This window comes from Acinonyx jubatus, chromosome C2 (genome assembly GCF_027475565.1).
Source record: "Acinonyx jubatus isolate Ajub_Pintada_27869175 chromosome C2, VMU_Ajub_asm_v1.0, whole genome shotgun sequence".
Classification (NCBI taxonomy): Eukaryota; Metazoa; Chordata; class Mammalia; order Carnivora; family Felidae; genus Acinonyx; species Acinonyx jubatus.
The window spans coordinates 65,102,262-65,124,263 of NC_069384.1; the positions used below are offsets into that span (position 1 = coordinate 65,102,262).

General features: G+C 39.6%; 1 protein-coding gene across 5 annotated transcripts in view; it reads right to left on the minus strand.

Moving 5' to 3' along the window:
- The window catches only part of GPR156 (G protein-coupled receptor 156), a 115,353-nt gene that overhangs the window by 91,774 nt on the left and 1,577 nt on the right, over nucleotides 1-22,002 (minus strand). Inside the window, exons 2-3 of one of the 5 annotated variants that reach the window (XM_053220920.1) lie at nucleotides 13,818-13,887; nucleotides 5,020-5,117 (exon numbers count right to left, since the gene is read on the minus strand). The exons of 3 other annotated variants lie outside the window; for them this stretch is intronic. The gene's annotated coding sequence lies outside the window, so the exon portion shown is untranslated. The remainder of the gene's footprint in view (nucleotides 1-5,019; nucleotides 5,118-13,817; nucleotides 13,888-22,002) is intronic. One more of the 5 variants, XM_053220921.1, reaches the window with a different exon arrangement.

Genomic DNA, 22,002 nt, shown 5'->3' on the forward strand with positions numbered 1-22,002 from the left:
GAATTGTATTTTTATTCTTAAGATAATTACTGACATAAATGAGTTAAATATCTATTATGTTACTATTTGTTTTATTTTTCCAACTTGTTCTATGTTCCTTTTATTGTATTTTTTTTTGCTCTTTTGCTCTCTCATTTTCCTATACATTAGCTTTTCAAAAACAACTCTATTGAGGTACAAATTCCATGTAATAAACTGCTGATATTTAAAAGTGTCAATTTGGGGCGCCTGGGTGGCCCAGTCGGTTGGGCATCCAACTTCGGCTCAGGTCATGATCTCGCGGTCCGTGAGTTCGAGCCCCGCGTCGGGCTCTGTGCTGACAGCTCAGAGCCCGGAGCCTGTTTTGGATTCTGTGTCTCCCTCTCTCTCTGACCCTCCCCCGTTCATGCTGTCTCTCCCTGTCTCAAAAATAAATAAACGTTAAAAAAAAAATAAAAGTGTCAATTTAATAAATTTTGATATATATATACATACATATACATATACATATACATATACATATACATATACATACACCTGTAAAACCATTCTTGTATTCAAAATAATGAACAAGTAGTAATAGTCTCAACTTTGTTCCTTAAAAGATAGTTGTTCTGGGGCGCCTGGGTGGCGCAGTCGGTTAAGCGTCCGACTTCAGCCAGGTCAAGATCTCGCGGTCCGTGAGTTCGAGCCCCGCGTCAGGCTCTGGGCTGATGGCTCGGAGCTTGGAGCCTGTTTCCGATTCTGTGTCTCCCTCTCTCTCTGCCCCTCCCCCGTTCATGCTCTGTCTCTCTCTGTCCCCAAAAAAAAAAAAAAAAAAAAAGTTGGGAAAAAAAAAAAGATAGTTGTTTTTTCTTGTATTGATGTGATGAATCACGTTAATTGTTTTTGCAGATATTCAGCCAGCCCTGTATCCCAGGTATAAATCCCACTTGGTTATGGTGAATAATTTTTTTAATTTATTGTTGGATCCGGTTAGCAATACCTTTGTTGAGGACTTTTCCATCCATGTTCATCAGGGAAATTGGTCTATAGTTCTCCTTTTTAGTGGGGTCTCTGTCTGGTTTTGGAATCAAGGTAATGCTGGCTTCATAGAAAGAATTTGGAAGTTTTACTTCCATTTCTATTTTTTGGAACAGTTTCAAGAGAATAGGTGTTAACTCTTCCTTAAATGTTTGGTAGAATTCCCCTGGAAAGCCATCTGGCCCTGGACTCTTGTATTTTGGCAGGTTTTTGATTACTAATTCGATTTCCTTACTGGTTATGGGTCTGTTCAAATTTTTTATTTCTTCCTATTTCAGTTTTGGTAGAGTGTATGTTTCTAGGAATTTGTCCATTTCTTCCAGATTGCCCATTTTATTGGCATATAATTGCTCGTAATATTCTCTTGTTTTTATTTCTGTTGTGTTGGTTGTGATCTCTCCTCTTTCATTCTTGATTTTACTTATTTGGGTCCTTTCCTTTTTCTTCTTGATCAGACTGGCTAGTGGTTTATGAATTTTGTTAATTCTTTCAAAGAACCAGCTTTTGGTTTCATTGATCTGTTCTACTGTTTGTTTGGTTTCGATAGCATTAATTTCTGCTCTAATCTTTATTATTTCCTGTCTTCTGCTGGTTTGGGGTTTTATTTGCTGTTCTTTTTCCAGCTCCTTAAGGCGTAAGGTTAGGTTGTGTATCTGAGATCTTTCTTCCTTCTTTAGGAAGGCCTGGATTGCTATATACTTTCCTCTTATGACTGCCTTTGCTGTGTCCCAGAGGTTTTGGGTTGTGGTGCTATCATTTTCGCTGACTTCCATATACTTTTTAATTTCCTCTTTAACTGCTTGGTTAGCCCATTCATTCTTTAGTAGGATGTTCTTCCGTCTCCAAGTATTTGTTACCTTTCCAAATTTTTTCTTGTGGTTGATTTCAAGTTACATAATGTTGTGGTCTGAAAACATGCACGGTATGATCTCGATCTTTATGTACTTACTTAGGGCTGATTTGTGTCCCAGTATATGGTCTATTCTGGAGAACCCTCCATGTGCACTGGAGAAAAATGTATATTCTGCTGCTTTAGGATGAAATGTTCTGAATATATCTGTTAAGTTCATCTGGTCCAGTGTGTCATTCAAAGCCACTGTTTCCTTGTTGATTTTTTGATTAGATGATCTGTCCATTGTTGTGAGTGGGGTGTTGAAGTCTCCTACTATTATGGTATTACTATCAATGAGTTTCTTTATGTTTGTGATTAATTGATTTATATATTTGTGTGCTTTCACATTTGGTGCATACATGTTTATAATTGTTAGGTCTTCTTGGTCCATAGACCCCTTGATTATGATATAATGCCCTTCTGCATCTCTTGATACAGTCTTTATTTTAAAGTCTAGATTGTCTGATATAAGTATGGCTACTCCAGCTTTCTTTTGTTGACCATATGATCCTTACAATAGATGCAGAGAAAGCATTTGACAAAATACAGCATCCTTTCTTGATAAAAACCCTCAAGAAAGTAGGGATAGAAGGATCATACCTCAAGATCATAAAAGCCATATATGAACGACCCAACACTAATATCATCCTCAGTAGAGAAAAACTGAGAGCTTTCCCCCTAAGGTCAGGAACAAGACAGGGATGTCCACTCTCGCCACTGTTAGTCAACACAGTATTGGAAGTCTTAGCCTCTGCAATCAGACAACACAAAGAAATAAAAGGCATCCAAATCAGCCAGGAGGAGGTCAAATTTTCACTCTTCGCAGATGACATGATACTCCGTATGGAAAGTCCAAAACATTCCACCAAAACACTGCCAGAACTGATACATGAATTCAGAAAAGTTGCAGGATATAAAATCAATGCACAGATATCGATTGCTTTCCTATACACCAACAATGAAGTGACAGAAAGAGAAATCAAGGAACCGATCCCATTTACAGTTGCACCAAAACCCACAAAATACCTAGGAATAAATCTAACCAAAGAGGTGAAAAATCTATACACTGAAAACTATAGAAAGGTTATGAAAGAAACCGAAGAAGACACAAAGAAATGGAAAAAGATTCCATGCTCCTGGATAGGAAGAAAAAATATTGTTAAAATGTCAATACTACCCAAAGCAATCTACATATTCAATGCAATCCCTATCAAAGTAACACCAGCATTCTTCACAGAGCTAGAACAAATAATCCTAAAATTTGTATGGAACCAGAAAAGACCCCGAATAGCCAAAGCAATCTTGAAAAAGAAAACCAAAGCAGGAGGCATTACAATCCCAGACTTCAAGCTATACTACAAAGCTATAATCATCAAGACAGTATGGTACTGGCACAAGAACAGACACTCAGATCCATGGAATAGAACAGAGAACCCAGAATGGACCCACAAACGTATGGCCAACTAATCTTTGACAAAGCAGGAAAGAATATCCAGTGGAATAAAGACAGTCTCTTCAGCAAGTGGTACTGGGAAAATTGGACAGCGACATGCAGAAGAATGAACCTGGACCACTTTCTTACACCATACACAAAAATAAACTCAAAATGGATGAAAGACCTTAATGTTAGACAGGAAGCCATCAAAATCCTCGAGGAGAAAGCAGGCAAAAACCCCTCTGATCTTGCCCGCAGCAACTTCTTACTCAACACGTCTCCAGAGGCAAGGGAAACAAAAGCAAAAATGAACTACTGGGACCTCATCAAAATAAAAAGTTTCTGCACAGTGAAGGAAACAATCAGCAAAACTAAAAGGCGACCGACAGAATGGGAGAAGATATTTGCAAATGACATATCAGATAAAGGGTTAGTATCCAAAATCTATGAAGAACTTATCAAACTCAACACCCAAAAAACAAGTAATCCAGTGAAGAAATGGGCAAAAGACATGAATAGACACTTCTCCAAAGAAGACATCCAGATGGCCAACCGACACATGAAAAAATGCTCAACATCACTCATCATCAGGGAAATACAAATCAAAACCACAATGAGATACCACCTTATACCTGTCAGAATGGCTAACATTAACAACTCAGGCAACAATAGATGTTGGCGAGGATGCGGAGAGAGAGGATCTCTTTTGCATTGTTGGTGGCAATGCAAGCTGGTGCAGCCACTCTGGAAAACAGTATGGAGGTTCCTCAAAAAACTAAAAATAGAACTACCTTACGACCCAGCAATTGCACTACTAGGTGTTTATCCACAGGATACAGGTGTGCTGTTTTGAAGGGACACATGCACCCCCATGTTTATGGCAGCACTATCAACAATAGCCAAAGTATGGAAAGAGCCCAAATGTCCATCGATGGATGAATGGATAAAGAAGATGTGGTGTGTGTATATATATATATATATATATATATATATATATATATATATACATACATACACACACACACACACACACACACACATATACACACACACACACACATAATGGAGTATTACTTGGCAATCAAAAAGAATGAAATCTGGCCATTTGCAACTACGTGGATGGAACTGGAGGGTATTATGCTAAGTGAAATTGGTCAGTCAGGGAAATATAAAAATCATATGACTTCACTCATATGAGGACACAAAACAGATGGACATAAGGGAAGAGAAACAAAAATAAATAAAAATGGAGCGAGACAAAACATAAGAGACTTTTAAATATGGAGAACAAACTGAGGTTTGCTAGAGGGGTTGTAGGAGGGGGGATAGGCTAAATGGGTAAGGGGCATTAAGGAATCTATTCCTGAAATCATTGCTTCACTATATGCTAACTAATTTGGATGTAAATTTTAAAAAATAAAAAATAATGTTAAAAAAAAAGAAAAAAAAAAGAAAGGTGTTTTGGCTATTCTAAATACTGCACATTTTGACATGAATTTTAGAATGAGGTTATCAATTTCTACAAGAATATCTGGGATTTTGATTAGGACTGCATTTTATCTATAGATGAATTCGGGGAAAAAACAAAATCTTAGCAATATTAAGTCTCTATCCCATGGTCTTGGCTTAACTGGTACAACAAAATACCATAGACTAGGTGGCTTATAAACAACAGAAATTTATTTCTCACAGTTCTGGAGGTTGGAAGTCCAAGATCATGGTCCAAAATGATTGAATTCTGGTGAGAGCCCTCTTCCAGTTTGCAGATAGCTGACTTATTGCTGCATCCTTACATGATGGAAAGAGAGTTACTTAGTTCTCTGGCCTCTTCTTAAAAGGGCACTAATCCCATTTATTTTTATTATTGTTGTTAATGTTTATTTATTTTTGAGAGAGAGAGAGAGACAGAGTGTGAGCAGGGAAGGGGCAGAGAAAGAGGGAGACACAGAATCCAAAGCAGGCTCCAGGCTCTGAGCTGTCACTGAGCCCAACACAGGGCTTGAACTCACAAACTGTGAGATCATGACCTGAGCTTAAATCAGATGCTTAACTGACTAAGCCACCCAAATGCCCTTGCTAATCCCATGTACAGGGCTCCATCCTCATGACCTAATTAGTTCCCAAAGGCTCTGCCTCCAAATACCATCACATTAAGGACTAGATTTTTAACATATGAATTTGAGGGGGACACAAACATTCACTTCATACCATCCATGAACAAGGTATATCTCTCCATTTATTTAGGTCTTCTTGCTCTAAGAAAGGTTTTGTAGTTTTCAGTGTATAGCTCTTGAATAATTTTTATCAGATTTAACCCTAAGTATTTAATATTTTTGATGCTAATATAATTTTTTAAAAATTTTTAAATATTTAATATTTTTGAGAGAGACACAGACAGGATGCAAGTGGGTTAGGGGAAGAGAGAGAGGGAGACACAGAATCCAAAGCAGGCTCCAGGCTCCGAGCTGTCAGCACAGAACCTGACGCGGGGCTCAAACTCACGAACTGTGAGATCATGACCTGAGCTGAAGTCGGACGCTCAACTGACTGAGCCACCCAGGCGCCCCACTAATATAAGTTTTACTTTCAATTTTCATTGTTTAACACTATAGAGATATATATAGATACAAATATCTATATATATCCACAATTGATGTTTATATATTGATATTGTATTTTGTAACCATGTTAAACTCTTTTAATAGCTACTAGAGTAGCTCTTTTGCAGATTCCATTGAATTTTCTAAATAGATGATCAGGTCACATGAAAATAAAGATGGTCTTACTTCTTCCTTTCTAAACTGGATGCTTTTCATTTATTATTATTTTTCTACCTCATTATAGTGGCTAGGGCTTCCAAGACCATGTTGAATAGAATTAGTGAAGTAGTCATCATTGTCTTGTTCTCGATCTTAGGGAGAAAGTATTTGGTCTTTTATCATTAAATATGTTAGATGCAGATTTTCCATAGATTCCCTTTATCAGATTAAGGAAGTTATTTTTTTTTTTTTGATGTTTTATTTATTTTTGACAGAGAGAGAGACAGAGCATGAACAGGGGAAGGGCAGAGAAAGGGGGAAACAGAATCTGAAGCAGGCTCCAGGCTCTGAGCTGTCAGCACAGAGCCCGATGCGGGGCTCGAACTCACAGACCATGAGATCATGACCTCAGCCGAAGTGGACGCCCAACTGACTGCGCCACCCAGGTGCCAACCCCCCACTATTTTTAAAGAAGATATAAGTTTATTGAATACACTGCAAGTGAGTAGTGGCAGAACAGCAAAGGAAAGATTGTCTGCCACCAGGCAGTGGCAGGGGACCAGAGTTAAGGGGGGAAACTGAGAAAGTATGGGAACATATAGAATTTTCCTTTTTTGGTACTTGTGCCTGGTTGTAAGCAGCCCATTGGTCAGCTAGGGCTTATGAATATTTCAAGGTGGGTCACCTAATGAGCCTGTTTGCATTCAGTTCAGTAGTCACTGTGTGCTCTTTTACCTTACTCAGGTTTCCACTGCTCAAGCCTGTTTTGCCTAAAAGCAACATTCCTCCACATTCCTCCCTGACAGACTGACAATGACAAATATTTGGCATTTGGGCAAAGGTCTCATCTTTAGTAGCTGCTTCATGCTGGACAAGGGAGGATGTGCTGCCCCCATCTAAACTTGTGGGTCCATCAGGGGTTTTGTGCAGTTCGAGACCAGAGCATGGTATTATATTAACATGCTTATAGGCAATGTGAATGAAATTCCCTGGTGGCCAGGTCCATGGGATTTAGGGAGAGGGGACCCTCTGATGGTATGGGCTGGAATCCTTGTTGAATTATCATTCATATATGGAATTGTTGGATTCATTCAGACACATAGGAACATATTTTACTTGTAGATCAAGACAGTGGCTGGATCTGCAAGAACAAAGGAAAAAAGCAGAGACAGGGCAGTGGGGCAAGGGTGCAAAAGAACCAAGATGGCTGAGAGTCAACCAGTGTCAGGAAAGGATCCCAACTGAGTGCACAATATATGCAGATTTTCCCTGGACAAGCTTTCACTGCCAACTGCGTGACATACTGGGAATGGAGACCTCAGGGGAATGAGGTGGGAGGGGAGGGGAGGGGAGAGGGGAGGAGAGGAGAGGAGAGGAGATGAGTCCTTTGCCAGGTAGTCTGACCTCAGGTAGTCAGACCTTCAGGCCACACTGGGGAGCCGAGCCATCCTGGCCAGAAATATTCAGTTGTCTGAGAAGTACCAGGGTTAGACCTCTGAAGGGTGGAAAAGAGAAAGGAGAGGGAGGGAAGGATCCCTCCCCAAAGGGCAAGAGGGGAAATCCTTCACTCTTTCAGGCAAGGAGAGTCCAGCTGGTTCCCCCAGGACTTCTGATCCTCACTGAGAAGTAACCTCAGCCTGATGTTGTCAGTTCCCAAGGAACACCAGAGTCGTCCACTGAAGGAAAGTCCTGAGAAATTCCCAGAGAATCCAAGGAAAGTCCTAGGCTAGCAGAGCGACCAGTATGGGCTCCACCAAATGTAAGGGAAACCAATTGCGTGTAGGCCAGCAGTGCAGGTGGTGAAAGAATTCAACAATTCACAAAGGAGACAGAAGTTTATCAAAAACACTATGAGAGAACAGCGGTTAGGACAGCAAAGGAAGAGACTGTCTGTAAGGAAGTTCTCTATTCCTAGTTTGCTGAGACTTTCTTCAATAGATCTGGGCTTTCCCATTGTCTAGTATTTCTTGAATGAACTTTTGTAGTTTGTCTCTTTCAAGGAATTTGTTCATTTTATCTAAGTGGATAGAATTATTAGAATAAAGTTTTTATAATATCTGCAGAATGTGTAATGATGTCACCTCTTTAATTTATAACACTAGCAAACTGTATCTGCTCTTTTTTTATCCTATCAATCTGGCTAGAGGTTTACTGCTTTTATTGATAGTCACAATTAATCAACATTTGCTTTCATTGATCTCTACTTTTTTTTTTTTGTCTGTTTGTTTGTTATCCATTTTATTGATTTCTGCTCTGATATTTATTATTTTCTTCTGATTCCTTTAGGTCTCATTTGCTCTTTTTTATTCTAGTTTCTTAGCATGGAAGCTGACAATATTGATTTGAGACTTGTCTCTTTACAAACCCTTAACCACTATAAACTTTCACCTAAGTACTGTTTTTGATACTTTTCACTTTCATTCAGTCCAAAATAATTTGATTTCCCTTTTGATTTCTTCTTTGACTCATGAGCTACTTTTTTCAAGTTTATTTATCTATTCTGAGAGAGAGAGAGAGAGAGTGGGAGTGAATGTGTGCACGAGAAGGTGTGGGAAAGAGAGAGAGAGAGAGAAAGAATCTCAAGCAGGTCTTGTGCTGTCAGCACAGAGATGGATGCAGGGCTTGAACTCACAAACTGTGAAATCATGACCTGAGCCAAAACCAAGAGTGGGATGCTTAACTGACTGAGCTACCCAGGTGCCCTGCCTGACTTGTGAGCTATTTTGAAGTGCATTGCTTATTTTCCAAACATTTGAATATTTCTGTTATTGATTTCTTTTTTTAAAGTGTCTACTTATTTATTTTGAGAGAGAGAGAGCACATTGGGGAAGGGCAGAGAGAGAGGAAGAGAGAAAATCCCAAGCAGGTTTTGTGCTGTCCACACAGAGCCTGACACAGGGCTTGATCTCATGAACCATGAGATCATAACCTGAGCCAAGATCATAACCTAAGCCGAGATCATAACCTGAGGCGAGATCAAGAGTCAGATGTTGAACCAACTGAGCCACTCAGGCACACCTATCATTGATTTCTTAACTAATTGTATTGTGGTTAAGAATATACTTTGTATGACTTGAATCCTTTTAAATGTACTGAGAATTATTCTGGGGCCCAGAATATGGTCTATGTAAATGTTCCACATGCACTTGAAAACAATAGATATTTTGCTATTGATAGGTATAGTGCTCTATGAAGATCAATGAGGTCAAACTGATTCTGTTGGCTCCTTCTTCCATATCTTTAATTATTTTCTGTCTTGATGTTATACCCATTACTGAGAAAAAGCTAATGAAATTTTGGACTACAATTGTGAATTTGTCAATTGCTCCTTGAAGTTGTATCATTTCTACTTCATGTATTTTGAAGTTCTGTTGTTAAATGTATATTTAATATTGTTATGTCTGCTTGACAAATCGACTGTCATTATGAAATTATTTTTGTTATCTTTAGTAATATCCTTTGCTCTGCAATCTAATATTGCTTTTCAGCTATACTTTGATTTTTTTTACAGTTTATTTATTTATTTTGACAGAGAGAGAGAGAGAGAGAGAGAGAGAGAGAAGAGGAAGAGCAGAGAGAGAAAGAGGGAGAGAGAGAATCCCAAGCAGGCTCTGTGCTGACAGCACAGATGAGGGGCTCGAGCACAATGAGGGGCTCGATCCCATGAACTGTGAAATTATGACCTGAGCCAATATCAAGAGTTGGATGCTTAACCAACTAAGCCACCCAGGCAAACCTCAGATATATTTTGATTATCAGTGTGTTAGCATAGTAAATCTTTCCCATCCTTTTCTCTAATCCATTTGTGTCATAATATAGAAATGTGTTTCTTGTACATAGTACATTGTTGGCTTTGCTTTTTTAAAATCCAATATGGCACTTTCTGTCTGTTAGTTGAGGTGTTAAGATCATTTACATCTAAAGTAGTTATTGGTATATTTAAGTTTAAATATATTTATTATGTGGCTATTGTCTTTTATTTGTCTCATCTCTTCCTTATTCCCTTTTCCCTCCTTTTCTGAATTCTCATAGGCAAATTCAGTATTTTTATGATTATACTTTATCTCTTTGTTGGCTGATTATTAGTATGCTTCTTTGTTTTATTTTCTTTGTGACTGTTTTTGTGTTTACAGAAATATCTTAATTTGTCACAATCTATCTTCAGATGATACCATATCACTTCACATGTAGTGTAACAATATACTTCCATATTGCCACTCAGTCTTTGTGCTCATCATCATATATTTCCTTTTACATATGTTATAAATCCCGCATTATTCTTTATTTTTATTTAAACTGACAGTTATATTTAAGAGAGGTTTAAATCTTAAGACAAATCATTACATAGTTACCATGTCTGGATGTCTGGTGCTTTTTTTTTTTTTTTTTTGGTATAGATTTATATTTCCTACTGATACCATTTTCCTTTTATTCAAAGAACTTCCTTTAACATTCTGGTACTGCACGTCTGTCAGTGATTAATTCTTTCAGCTTTTATATATCTGCAAAAGTCTTCATTTTGCCTTTGTTTTGAAAGATACTTTCACTGGGTATAGAATTCTAGGTTGGAAATGTTTGGGGTTTTTTTTCCAGTACTTTAAAGATATTTTTTCACTGCCTTTTTGCTTGCATTGTTTCTGATAGAGAAATCACTGCCATCCTTATCTTTGTTGAAAATATCTCACTCACCATCTCTTCAAATGTTTTACTGTGCCCTCACAGCTTCCAATTACACATAATATTAATTTCTTATTCCTCTAAATATTCTTGAGCTTTGTTCTAAGACATAGTTAATTGGGAATAGTTTGGCCCTATAGGGTCTTCTTTTAAGGTGTTAGGCAGAATCAGAGTAGTGCTCATTGTAGGGCTAATTATTCCCCACTGCTAAAGCATTATCTCTCAGAGCCCACTACCCAATACCCTCTGAGTTACTAGCTTTTTTAGTATGACCAGTGGGAATAGGCACTATTCATAGCCCTGTGTGAGCAGCAAGTACTGTTCCCCCTAATCCTTTTGAGTGGTTCTTTTTCTATCCCTAGGTAGCTTCCTTGTAGGCATGTGCTGACCAGTACTCAGCTTAATACTTCGTGTACTCTGTGATGATTTCTGGAATTCTCTCTGTTTACTCTCCACGTTGATACTCTGTCCCCTAAACTCCAGCTGCATTGGTCATCCTGGAGTTGAAACTGTCTTCTCAACTCAAGGAGTCTGCATTCTCTCTTTCTGCACCATATTCTGGAAAATGTATTTTGGTATGCCTGCTTGTATTTTGTTTCACTGAATATCAGAAACCATATAATAAAAATACAGTAGTTCTGGGTCATTTTCTTTTCTCCAATGAATATGTTCTTTAGCTTCTGCTAGGGTACTATAATATAAACATATTACTTTAATCCAATCACTAACTGATCTGATTGGGAATTAGATTTCAATTTCAATAAGACCAGGTCTATTTCTCCACTAACTTCTTCTTCTCAGATATAGTCCTTTAGGAGTCCCAACTGAAAACTTAGGATGTTTGTATTAGTCAGGGTCCTCCAGAGAAACAGAACCAATATTTTATATATAAGTAAAAGAGATTTATTATAAGGTTCTGGGTCATGCAATTAAGGAGGCTGAGAAATTCTGTGATCAGCTATCTGAAAGCTGGAGACCCAGGAAAGCTAGTAGTATAGTTTGAAGTCCTACAAGCCAGAGAGCTGATAGTATACATGCCAGTCCAAGTGTGAAGGCCTGAGAACCAAGAGCGCCAAGGACAGGAGAAAATCAATGTCCTAGGTCAAACTGTCAGGTAGAGAAATTTCACCATTCCTCTACCCTTTTGTTCCATTCAGACCCTCAATGGATTGGATGATCCTCACCCACACTGGGGAGGGCCTACTGCTTTACTCAGTTCACCAATGCAAATGCTAATCTCTTCTGGAAACACTCTCACAGATATACCTCAAAATAATGTTTAGCCAGAAATCTGCGTATCCTGTGACTCATTGAAACAGATATGAAAGTCACCATCACACTGCTTTTCAGGCCCTTCCACCTTGGTGGACCACACTCCAACTTTTATCTCCCCAGCACAGTAAGACTGCAAGTAGCTCTGGTTAGTTTCTTGGCTTTTTTAGCATCTGCTTTCTGTCTGGCTTTTTTACCTTTTGGTCTATGCTACTTATAAATGGAAAGCAACTTGAAAGGAAAATTGTCTAGATCATTGGGCCTCTCTGCCTCTTTTCTTTTCATAATCAAGCATCTCATATCCTTGCTCGTTTAGTGTCCTAGAACTCCTTCCCCCCCACCCTTCCCTGGCCCTTTCAAACTGTAGAATGTTCTGCTTAGCTTTTCTGACTCTTAGCAGCTGCTTTTTGCTTGGGTTCTTAGCTTCTCCTCACCTGCTACTTAGGAAAATGTCTCAAGGGAAAAGCAAACTACTATGCAGGACACTCACTGAGTTTCTCTTTATGAGGTCTTAGCTCTCAAGTTCTGGCTTCCTTAGTGGGTCTCTTATACCCTCAAATAATTTTTTTTGTTGTTTATTTACTTATTTTGAGCGACAGAGAGAGCATTAGCAGGGGAGGGGCAGAAAGAGGGCGAGAGAGGATCCCAAGCGACCTCTGTGCTGACAGTGCAGATCCTGACACAGAACTCCAACTTAGGAACCATGACCTGAGCCCAAATCAGTTGGATGCTTAACCAACTGATTCATCCAGGTGCCCCCTGTCCTCAAATAAATTTTTAAAATCTAGTTTTTTTAGGGGCTCCCGGGTGGCTCAGTCACTCGGCTTCAGCTCAGGTCATAAACTTGTGGTTCATGGGTTTGAGCCCCACATCGGGCTCTGTGCTGACAGTTCAGGGCCTGGAGCCTGCTTAAGATTCTGTGTCTCCCTCTTTCTCTGCCCCTCCCCCACCCACTCTCTGTCTCTCTTTCCTTCAAAAATAAACATTAAAAAATTAAAAATAAACAAATAAATAAAGATTAAAAAAAATTTTTTTAAATAAAATCTAGTTTTTCTAGATGTCCTCTATGGGAGCAGTAGCCAGATGCAGATGCTTAATGTCTTGTAATATATTTAACCTGAAAATATTTTTACTGACAAGACCAAACTGTTTAAAGATAATCTTTACAGACACAAATGACAGTGCAAACAGTATAAGATATAACTATCCTTACTATTAACTATGAGACCAATTAAGAGACATTACAGAATTCCTAAGTTATAAAAGACAAACCTATTATGGGGACTGGTTTTACTATCATTATTACTGGTCAGTGTGTATTTGAAAATTAAAAGTTTCTATAAAAGTATGTATTAACACAAAGGCTAATGTTTATTCTACAGGTTCATACATGCTCAAGCTAAAGTTAAAATTTCTCCTTAGAAATTAATTGCAACAACTTCTATTCTGGTTTTCTTTTCTTCCTTTAGTTTTCAGTCTTGGGCATAGAAATCCATTTCAAAGCTACTGAGTAAAAGTTGCGACATGTGTTATAGGTGCCAATAGCAAAATGTTTGCTACAGAACTTAATTTCTTTCCCTCTTTTGCTAACGTTTGCATTCTGAACATAGACTCACAACTGGGTTTCTAATAAGAATTAGAGATCACAAATTTCTATAAAGTATGTATGAGCTCCTAGGTCTCTGGTCACACAGCAGCCTTTAGCTGAGGGTTTTAAAATCTCATTTACTTCTTACTATCTTGTTAGTTCACATTTTATATTTTACTTGTGTGTACTCACCAGCTTCCCTTAGTGCTTCTCTGGTATTTTCTCCAGCCCTGGTGTGGTGGGAATCCCACTCCTCTCTGGTCTGGTGGACCAGATTAAAGTTTTACATGCAAACAAGAACAAAACTAAAAATGAAAGCCAAGTAGTGCTGGGAAGTTCGCTCCTAATACCAGGTTTGTTAAAAACCATTTGTTTAAAAATGTTCACATCTGTTGCTTGGCACTGATCCTTAAGCTCCAAGCCCCCTACCTTCTTAACTAATTAGCCTCATGTCAAGTAATCAGTTGTAGTTGATTGACTATATACTCATAAAACTCCCCAAATCCCAAATCCCTCAAAATAGAGGGAGACAACTGCGATAGAATCAAAGAACTTTTCTCAATTCCACTGTTAAAGAAAAGGCATAAAAAAAGAACATGGCAGATAAGGTGTTGTGAAAAAGCATTGTAACAGCCTATTTTCTCTGAAAGCCATCCCCCACCCCCACCCTGCAACTGATCACGCTGTTCCTACAACATATGAAGACCATGTACAATTCCACAGCATGGAATAAATGAGCAAGGAGAACTGTGAACACTCTGGCCAACCAGAAGCAACAGAGACACAATGCAGCCAAGACATTACAGACCCCATTTCCCACTGAGCTAATATAATCCACACTTGGCAAGGAGGAGTTCTCACTGCAGGGCTCTCTTGCCTAAATACACAGGCTTCCCTGGTGAAAGGCAGTGGGAGAGGGGAAAGAAAGACAAAAGAAGAGAGGCAAACAATTGCTGTAGGGGAGCCCCACAATGAGAAGTAAAATTGTGTGTATTCTCTTTGACCCAGAAATGCCAGTTTGGGGAATCTTCCTCTGGAAATGGAAACCAAAGTGTAAGGATAAATGTAAAATGTTTACTGTGGCATAATTTGTTGTATATACATTAAAAAAAACCCAACAACAACCAGAGGAAAAACTGGAATATCTATCAATACAGAAATAATGGGAAAAATTATGGAACATCTACAAAGGAATATTAAGTAGCTATTAAAAATAAGAAATTGGGGGTGCGCCTGGGTGGCTCAGCCAATTGAGCGTCTGACTTCGGCTCAGGTCATTATCTCACAGTTCATGAGTATGAGCCCCACATCGGGCTCTGTGCTGACAGCCTAGAGCCTGGCTTCAGATTCTGTGTCACCCTCTTTCTCTGCCCCTCCCCTGTGCATGCTCTGTCTCTGTCTCTTGAAAATAAACATTAAAAAAAATTTTGTTAAGAAATTGGGGGGTACCTGGGGGCTCAGTCGGTTAAGTGACTGGCTCCTGATTTTAGCTCAGGTCACGATCTGATGATTTGTGAGATCAAGCCCCACATGGGGCTCTGTGCTGATGGCGCAGAGCCTGCTTGGGATTCTCTCTTTCCCTCTCTCTCTGCCCCTCCTCCGCTCATTCTCTCTCTCTCTCTCAAAATAAATAAACATTTAAAAAAAGAAATTGGATCAACTAAATTTATTTGCTTAGAATAATGTACATAATATGACAAATAAAATGAAACATAACAGCATAACTGGTATGATATGATCTCATTTATATAAAGAAATAGAAAATAACTCTACATATTTTTTTGAACATAGAAAAGGCATGAAAGAATCACACTTAACTTTTAAAAGTGGTTTTGTCAGGAAGATGGAGGAAAAAGGAGGTGGAGATTAATAACATTTTCTTTATAGATGACTGTCTTACTAGATTTGTTATAATGAGTGTGTATTGCTTATACAATTTAAAAATGTAATAAATTTAAAACATGAAAAGGATTTATTGACCTTATAATTACAAGTAATGCCAGACCCCAAAGTTCAGTGGGGTGTGTTGTTCTTTGGCATTTGCTTTAAATTGATCCTGGTGGGGAGGGGTAAATAGTAACTTCTGCTGTAGTAGAGAAGCCTCACCTGTGTCTCTCAACAACAGCCAATTAAAGCACAAACTTGACAGTGCCTCTGGAGGAAGCCAGTGGTTGTGAAATGAAAACTACATGTATCTCTCCGAAGCTTCAGCCACAGAGCTTCCCAAGGGGCTGCCTGAGCCAGTGAGCAGCCGGCAGAGGCATGGATGAGAATAGAACAAGCTTTTGTCTGGAAAAATCCCACTACTCCAACTACTGACAGCCTTTGTTAGCTCCTGTTCCATGCTTCAGAGAGGAGATACATAAGGCTGGCCTGCAGCCTCTGCAGGGATAAATATTAAATTAAATAAATTAAACTCTGTGGGAAAGATGCCGCTGCCCAGTTTTGAAGTGTTCTGTGTTAGCACTTTGGTGGAAGATTCTTTGAAGACCACTGGAACACAGTTGTAGGCCTTCTAATTGTTACCCACAGGATAGCATTAAGGCCCTGGAGAAGTGACACTTCTTGGCTCAGTATTTGGAATTTGGTTTCATGATAATAGAAGCTTGCAGATCTTCTGGGGGCAACAGATATGTAATATTCAATAATAAACAAAATAATATGCAGAAGCTAGCAGCCTGTGAAGAATTAACTTTTATGATCACTCATTCATCTTTCAACATCTTTTTTCTCTTCTTGTACAATCCTACTGTCCTCTCTCCATGACTCTTCTTCCATCACCCTACTTAATCTCTTTAATAGATCTTTTATTCAGTGTTTTTCTGATTATCAGAGAAAGGCTACAGTGTTCATGGAAAATATGATTAAGTTTTTAAAATGTTTATTCATTTTTTGAGAGAGAGAGAGAGAGAGAGAGAGAGACAAAGACTGAGAGAGAGAGAGAGAACGTGAGCAGGGAAGAGGCAGAGAGAGACGGAGACACAGAATCCAAAGCAGGCTCCAGGCTCTGAGCTGTCAGCACTGAGCCAAACCCAACATGGGGCTCGAACCCACAAACTGTGAGATCATGACCTGAGCCGAAGTCAGATGCTTACCCGACTGAGCCATCCAGGTGCCCCTGATTAAGTTTTTTTCAAAAAAGTAATCATTTATAATCCTACTACTGATAATATTTTGGAATCATTTCTTTTTGTCTTTATATTTAACTTTTTAAAGCAGGTCTGTGTTTGTGTAGCTTTGTAAGTATAGATGAATGTCTCACATATACATACCTAATATTACAAAGTAAAGAATATGTGGAAGTGGAGAAGGGGTTTGGACAGCATGTTACTGTTGTCATCACACAGTTGTGGTGTGGCTATGGGTTTTGGTGCATCAAGCCAGTATTAATATTCCACAGACTGATTGTGATAGCAGCCTTCATGTCTCAGCCCTTCTTTTCTCCTTACAGCTGCCTTGGAAGTCAGCAATATTTGCATGTTGAGATCCCCATGGGTAGTTATTTGAACTCCTTTCATCCCAGTATTCACTTGTAGATAAGTGGGTACCTAGGATCACATCATCACTATTCTTTTCCCTTCCTTGTCTCTTGATATTATCTTCCCTGGTCCCTCTTTACTCCATCTTCTGGGTTTATTCTACCAGCATCCAAAAGCAGGCAGCTATCATAAGCCAGGGCACAATCAGAGAATCATCAAAATGTCCATTTGGAAAAGATACTCAATAAAGCATGCATTCTGTTCGTGTGTTCAGAGTACCTACTGCAGCTAATGTGGCCTTTGGGAGACTCCATTTCATGCAGAAAACCAGGAATATCTCAGATTAGAGGCAAGAAGGATCCTTGGTCTGGAATCTTGCTAGACTGTACTTTAGACCCTTACCACACTGTCAGTGCAGCCCACATCTTCAGGCCCTTACCATTTTCCTAATTAAGATATTTGTTTCTGTCTTCTCTCTCAAGGTCTCCCCAGTTACCCTTGGAGAATCAGGATGGATAGGTGGCAGTGCCCAGAGCACTCTTTCCTGGGTGTTCCCACTGTCACTCTGGAACAGGCACCCATGGCAGCAAGAGAGTAATTTCAACCAACAAAGCCCTGGACATAATCATTAAATTTCTCTAAGAGGCCCTCCCATGCTATTCCTGGTCCTCATACCAAGAAATCACTTCTCTCCATCAGAACTCCTAAGCTTTCTGCTAATCTATGTCTATGCAAATCTCCTCACTGCAGCACTGAAAACTGAATTCACCTGAGCCATTTATTCCACAATGATCTCTTCCTTATCACAAACACCATAAAGTACAGATGCCAATAGGCTTAACACCTCTCCCTATTTCCCTCCCTATTTTCATCATGAGCTAAAAAGTAAACATTCTGGGGCACTTTTGAGAAGGAACTTGCAATATGAAGAGAGAACACGTGTGGAAGGGGGCCAGGCAGTCCTGTCTATAGGTTATCAAGCTGCATCACCTTAACCTTCTACTGGCAGTTGCCTCTTTCTAGTCACTGCCCAGTAGTCTGGTCAAAGCAGGCCCGAGTTCTGCATTGATGGTGTGCCAGCCTCACTGCTTAGTTCTCTGTTGCTTGGCAACCCACAACTGAAATATACTGACCCAGATTTGGGTTGAGGTAATAAAGGGGTACTTAGACCCTCTCAACTCCCCCTACTGAGTCAAAGTGGCCATGGAGAAGAGCCAAGGATGTAGCACACAGCCTGTGAATTCAATCTGACTTGGCACATTTTCAGCTTATGCTATGCAGGGCAAGAAGGTGGTTGGTGAGACCTGTTTCTAGTCAATCCTAGGAATAAACTGAATGAATCTGTCCTCCCTCTCATTTACCTCCTTTAGAATAGACCTCACAGTCTGTAGACTGGACTGGACACAGCAAAATATTCTGGAAGCTCCTTGGGCATAAACAGACCTCAAGGCCTTGCTTGGGCTGGTTGCACCTCTCAGGAATTGCTCAAATTTTGATGAGTCTCTGGTCAAAAGTTACATGGTTCTCTACAACAAACAGACTAAAGTCCACACTCCTGTGTTCTTGACAAGCTGGCCTATAGTTCTCCTGCTTTATCTCTTACTGCAAACTGCCCTGACCTGACCCTCCCCACCTCTTCACTTTACTCAAGCCACACCAGCACTTTGGCCCTAACACACATACACACTGAAGTTACTCTTTCAGGGAATGTTCTTCCACATCACAGTTGCCAAAGTCCCACACCTCCTCTAGAACTCTACTCAAAAGACACTTCTTCCTTGGAGGAAAATAAGAATCCCCCGTGGAATAGCTAGCTCTCTGCTTTCCACCTGGAAACGCTGACTAGCCTACACCCTTTCCTCCATAGTTTCATAACAGACGTGATAATTATAGCACTCAGTATAGTTTCTGTATATAGGCCTTGTCTACATCAGTGTCAAAGGGACTCTGTCTTTTACAGGCTGGTTCCTTTGTGCTTCTCTCTGAAATGAATGCATCTGACCTTCATTAATCCCTCCTCGCTCTAACAGGTTCTTTCCCACAATCCCACCTTTAGCAGTGCTATATTCATAAGCCATTCGGTATTCAATCCATTTTCATCAACACACACAATCTTTCTCCTGATCCAGGCACTATTAATGCACATTTTTCTGTTTGCTCATCCTTCCCCAGCTCTACCAAAGCAGGGTACACTGCAAGCTGGGGTTCAAGAACACAAGATATTCTCTGGCCATATCATCTATCTCTGAGTACCTCATGATTATGACAAGTGCCTCAGAAAAACACCTTGAGAAGTCTAGATGGAAACCAATGCCCCATGGAAACACATAAATATTTTATCAGGCTCTGAACAAGACTCTTGCTCATAAATATTTAAACTCCTTGATAGCATAATGTTCAGTGGCTGATTAGAGTCAACTTGTACTGGGGTGGGGAGCTGAGAGGAGGAAGGGAATAGAGCAGTAATGGCAGCAGGTGTTCTACAGAGTCCCTTTTAAGGATCTAAAAACACTGAAAATGCTCCTGAGGTCTCTCCAGTTTGCATGGACATTCATTTGCCAAGTGCTCTTCCTCTGGAATAGGAGGTAGGTCAGTGCCCAGTGGAGCTGCCTAGAGAAGACACTCACTATGCTGCAGGCAGGCTGCTACATCAGTCACAGCCCCAATAACCTTGCCATATTTCTCTCAGCACTGGTGACATAGAGATTTTCAAATAAAGTACATAGGATTCAAGATGAGGCAGACCCTGTAAGAATAGCAGTTTTATTTAGAATAGCTCCAAACTGGAAACAACCCAAGTGCCCATCAGTAGGAGAATGGATAAATAAGCACATGGTAGACATTCACGTAATGGAATATTATCTTAGAACAAAAAGAAATTAAAAACTGATATACTTAACAACATGGAGGAATCTAAGACACCATGTTGAGCAAAGAGAAGCCAAATGCAAAAGTATATACAGTGTGAATGCATTTATATGGATGGTCAAGAATGCAAAACTAATCTATGATAATACAAGGGCACCTGGGTGGCTCAGTCGGTTAAGTGTCCAACTTCGGCTCAGGTCATGATCTCATGGTTCGTGAGTTTGAGCCCCGCATCGGGGTCTGTGCTGACAGTTCAGAGCCTGGAGCCTGCTTTGGATTCTGTATCTCCCCCTCTCTCTCTGCCCCTCTCCCACTCGCGCTCTGTCTCTCTCTGTCTCCCAAAAATAAGTAAATGTTAAAAAAAATTTAATCTATGATAATACAAATCATAACAAAGTTTGCTTCTGGATGGTAGGAATGACCCAAAAAGGGCATGAGGGAAATTTCTGGGATTGAAGTTTTTTGTATCTTGTTTAGAATGTGGGTTTGTCAAAATTGGCCAAGCTTCCAGCACAGGCTTCAGTTTAGAAGCACTGTGAGGATAATAGAGGCCACTGATCTCCAAGATCATCGCTTACCAATAAAATATTGATTGATCCAAATTACCTAAAAGGACTTCTAGTATTTTACCAAGGGTTCTGCAATCTTTATGGGAGTTAATGCCTTGTTTGTGTCATTTAATTACCTAATTAATTCAAAAATTATTTATTAATTTCTTATAATTTGCCAAACAGGAACATAACCATGAACACAACAAAAAATTTCTCGTTATGGAGCTGACATTTGAGTGGGAGATATTGGACAACTGACAAAGAAACAGAAGTACTATATAATGCCAGGTAATGATAAAACAACGAAGAAAAAAGCAGGGTCAGAGGACAGAGACTGACAAAGGGCTGTTTTGGATCACGTGGTTAGAGAAGTCCTGATCAAAGAGGTCACATCTGAAAAGAGACCTGAATGAATTGAGGACAGAAGCAGTGCAAGTATCTGAAGGAAGAGTGTTCAGGCAGAAGGAAGAGCGAGAAAGGGGAGAGTGATAGAGTATGAGGTCAAACAGGTCAGATCACATAGGGCTTTGGTAAACCTTTCAAGAGAGGTGGATTTTATACAAAGTATTAAGGGTACCATTAGAGAGTGTTAACCAGGGGAGTGATATAATCTAACTGATGTTTTAAGAATGGGAAAAAGGAAGAAATGAAGAGATATGTCCGACTCTTAGGGAAGAGTCAGAATAAGACCCACATTTTTTTCCCTTCACAATATTAATATCCTTCACACACACCTTCTGATTCAAGCTCGGTCTGGGGCCAGATCACATATTTCTGGATTTCAAACTCTGATTTTCATTAACAAGTTTATATCCCAAGATAGTCATATGTTTATAAAAAGTGAGGTAGGTAACTTTTCTGTATGTAGGAAAAATTTTCATAATAAATTGTTGGAAAGAAAAAGAAAAAGAAGGAGAGAGAGAGAGAGAGAGAGGGGTAGGGATTTGCATCCTTTATCAGGCAAAATTCACCAACAACTAAATATGAATGTTATAATTCTCAACACCTCTCCACAAAATAAAGGTTCTGTTTTTTAACTAAATGTGGAACATTCCTTCCAATTTTCAAATCCAACTTCTCTGCCCAAGTTAGTCCTTGTTCCACTGTCTCTTAGGTAAGTCAGAGCCTCAGTACTTCTTTCTAATCTCTCCCCCTGCCCCAATTATTCTCTGAAAACCTACAAGGGGGTGCAATGTTAATTAGTGGCGTGGGAGGGCAGAAAAGTCCTCTGACTCCCCCAACCCCATCTGGAAATGTCCTTATGTTCAAACAACAAAATGCAAATATTAAAATCCTCAGCAGGAAACAAATTGTAAGCACCTATTGTTCTCCCCAGAGAATCTCCTTCCCTCAATCATTATTCTCCCACTCTGGAGACCCTAGATGGCTTCATCCCATTGGCCCTTCAGATCCTCCTAGGCCACAATTCTGCTTTCACTAAGACTTGATGTTCTCTATCCCCAGGCTACCATAACTCTG